Source organism: Lemur catta, chromosome 1 (assembly GCF_020740605.2).
Source record: "Lemur catta isolate mLemCat1 chromosome 1, mLemCat1.pri, whole genome shotgun sequence".
Classification (NCBI taxonomy): Eukaryota; Metazoa; Chordata; class Mammalia; order Primates; family Lemuridae; genus Lemur; species Lemur catta.
This window is the reverse complement of record NC_059128.1, coordinates 282,561,472-282,564,826: the sequence shown is the minus strand read 5'-3', so window position 1 is coordinate 282,564,826 and position 3,355 is coordinate 282,561,472. Positions and strand designations below refer to the sequence as shown.

At 54.4% G+C, this 3,355-nt stretch overlaps 1 long non-coding RNA gene across 1 annotated transcript; it reads right to left on the bottom strand.

Annotated features, from left to right (window-relative positions):
- Positions 1-201: 201 nt before the first annotated feature.
- LOC123630758 lies at positions 202-1,253 on the bottom strand. Its single transcript, XR_006732755.1, has 3 exons — positions 1,192-1,253; positions 886-970; positions 202-653 (listed from the first exon to the last, which is right to left on the bottom strand). It is a non-coding gene; the product is annotated as an uncharacterized LOC123630758 (long non-coding RNA).
- Between the last annotated feature and the right edge of the window lie 2,102 nt (positions 1,254-3,355).

Genomic DNA, 3,355 nt, shown 5'->3' with positions numbered 1-3,355 from the left:
AAGAGGACCCAGGGAAGGGCAGACTGGGGCATTAAGGAGCATTTAAAGGGTGCAGGCTGAGGATGCCAAGGAGGATAATGCAACATTTTCACAATTATAATTACAATGCAGGGCAGGCATGTAGACCCAAGCCTCCAGAGGGCAGAGTGTCCCCCACTTGGGGCATGGAATGAATGAATAACCCCACTGGAAGACCCTGGAACCTCTAGGTCAAAGCAGGAGTTGTCTCAGATAAGGAGAGTTTGTGTAAATAGAAAATATTTGCTTGAGAAAGAGCAAGGGGTTGGGAGTCAGCTGGGGGGCTTCCCTTCTCCCCCTCCCCCAGAGGTGGTCTGGAATTCCTTGAGAGGGGAATTGTGCTCTTCTGGCCTTCCCAAGTCACTTTTTCAGAATTAATGAAGGTAGAATCTGTGCAGTGAACCTGTTCTTTTAGAAAGTAACAAAACACGCAGGGAATTCTCTAAACCAGCCTTGCAAGTTGTGGCAGGAGTGGCCGTTGTAGGGGAGGGAGGAGCGTGCGGAGCCTCGGGAGGACCTGGAGGCGCTAGCTTCACTCTGGGGCCCAGGGAGTGGGGTCAGCCCCATGTCGGCTCCATGATCCGAGATGCAACTGAGCCGTTCACTCACAAGCGCAGGGAGTTGCTCCTGGGACCCTGAGGACAAAGATGGGCATGACCCAGGGTTTAAAACCTCTGTTTATCCATTACCTGGTAAGCGCCAAACACGTACTATCATCTCCTTGGATCCCCCCAGACAACCTGAAGCAGGTACCACTGCCCCCCTGCCCCCGTTTCAGGGATGGGCAAACTCACCCACGGTCACTTCCTGGGACCCCACCCCAGGCAGGATGGCTGCCAGCCCAGAGCCCTCTACTCAGGTCTTCACCTTGGGCGGGAAGCTTCGTCTGCTCCCTGCAGGAGGATGCCGGAGTGGCTTCCCAGCGCTTCTTGCTGCTGGGTCCTTTGTCAGCCTGTGAGGTGGGGGGTGTGGAGCTAAGTGGCCCCCCATGGAGAAGGGCACAGCCTGAGGACGTGAGCCGCAGGGGTCACCTATTGAGATTCCCAGTCAGGGGGTCCAGTGTAGGAGGAGACCAGACCCTGGAGTTCTTAGGAAAAGGGGCCTCCCCTGCCCACCCCCACTCCCTGGCCTATCAGCTTCGTGCCCTCGCCCCGCCCCAGGGACCTCACTCACCTGCTAAAAACCAGCCTCGAGCCCCTGCTGTTCCTGTGGCTGCCCTGCGCTTTACGCCCAGGATCTGTGCTGAGTGATTTCTTCCGGGCCACACGGAGCACCTCGCCCACGCAGGCACTTTATGGGGTTAATTAATGTTGTCCCATTAATCCTCATGACATCCACCTCCTAAGTCTGAGATGCAAAACTTGCCCTATTATTCACTTCATGTTTTTCCTTAAATTGGTCCACTTTTCTTTTGACCTAAAATGTATTTAAAAGTGAAACTTTAAGTTCCTTTTACGCTTGGAAATGCCAGCCTTACCTGCCAGTGACCAGTGACCATGAACATGAATGGCTGGTGCTCTCCTGTAATCCCAGTCTAGGACCTGCCTTCACTTCCTGCTGGCTGGCTGTTTCCCTTTCATCCATGGGGCACCGCCTCTCCCAGGCCAGTGAGGAGCCCGGGACTCCAGCCAGGTCCCCGGTGCCCTGCTGTGGTCCTCGCCCGGGTCCCTGATGGCCGGGGACTGGCTACTTTGGCTGCCCTGGGCTCTGGTTGGGGGCACAGGAGCCCCGTACTGAGCCTGCAGCAGACACTCCATAAATATTTGCCGAGTGAAGCACACAGATGATTAAATCAATGAAATTGGAGTGTTTTATCACTTGAGTGGTGCGGGCTGTTAGTCACCCGCGGCTGCCAGGCTGCGTGCAGGCGAGACCGGAGAGACCTGAGGGAGGCTGGTGGTGCCGGTGCCTCGCTCGGGCTGAACCCCGGAAACGGCACATGATTCATTTTCTAGTCGATTCGTTTTTTTTCCCACCAAAATAATGAGTATGTGTGCTTTCAAGTTACCTTTAGGTATTCGAAACCCCAATTATTTTTAAAACATGAGTTTAAAATGTTAGTTACATTTGCTGCAAACAAGCTTAAAACAACCATTTGCCTCTCCAGCCTCAAAGAGATAGAGGACGTGGAGAAGGATGTGGGGAAGGAGGTGGCTGCCTGGGCTGCCCAGGAGCCCCCCCACCCCAGCAGGCACTGTCACGTTGGGGCCTGTGAGCCGCCCCAGAGAGCAGCCAGGTGGGGGTGGGGAGGGGGTGTGTGTGGCTCCTCACCTGTAGAATAAGATCATCAGGCGCCCATGGAAGGCAGGCTTGCACAGGGGAGGTCTGAGGCTTCCAGACTAAGCAACCCCTCTCTCCTGGTGACTAACACAAAAGCACAGTTACTGTTGTTAAAACGCTCTCCCCTTTACCTCCCGGTCCTACCGGCATTATTCATCTCATCTGACCCAGAATAAGCCTCAGGCACTATCCAGCAGTCAGGAGTGAGTGTTTTTGAGGTGTGGGAATGTGTGATACACCTGGACCTCTGACCCAGATGTCGTCCCAAGGCTGGGAATTCCGCCCCCCCCAAAGTCATCTTTCCTCTTCAAACCATCTGCTCTACCTGTAAAATGAGCTGTTCTGTAGGAAAGGACGGGGGAACACTTGCCGTATCTGAAATGGACTTTAGATTTGCTGTTGGAGTGATTAAAATAAAACAAAATGACTTCCTCAGAGGAAACTGGTGTTAAAAAGCTAGCATGAATCTGCAGGGATTTAACGCTCAGTGAAAAAAAAACAATTTCAAAAGATGAGATCCTGCATGGTTCCTACATTAAACATAACGTTTTTAAAATAAAACAGTTTTAGACAGAGGAAAGGCCAGCGATGCCAGGGCCTGGGGGTGCAGTTATAAAAGGGCGCCGGAGGGGCTGGTGGGGGACGCAGGAACCTGCACGGGCGCTAACATCGTGCAGAGCCCAATACTCGCGCGCAAACGGGGCCAGTAAACTCGGGGAAATCTGAATGAGACTGGTGACCGTACCAAAGTCAATATCCAGGTTGTGCTATTTCACTGTTTTTGGTACAGTTTTGCAAAGGAATACCACCGGAGAAAACCGGGCAAAGTGAATTATTTCTTACAACTGCGTGTGACTCTACAACTATTTTCTAAAAAACAAAGAGGCGCTGGCCAGCTGACGCGCGTCGAGGCCCTTTCCACGCTGCGCGCGCCCCGGGGAGAGCGCGGGGACCCGCGCGTCCGCGGGTCTGTCCGTCCGCGGGTCTGCCCGTCTGCGGGCACCGACCGGGCGCCGGGGGCGGGGCCGGCAGGGCGGGGCGGGGCCTTGGGCGGAAG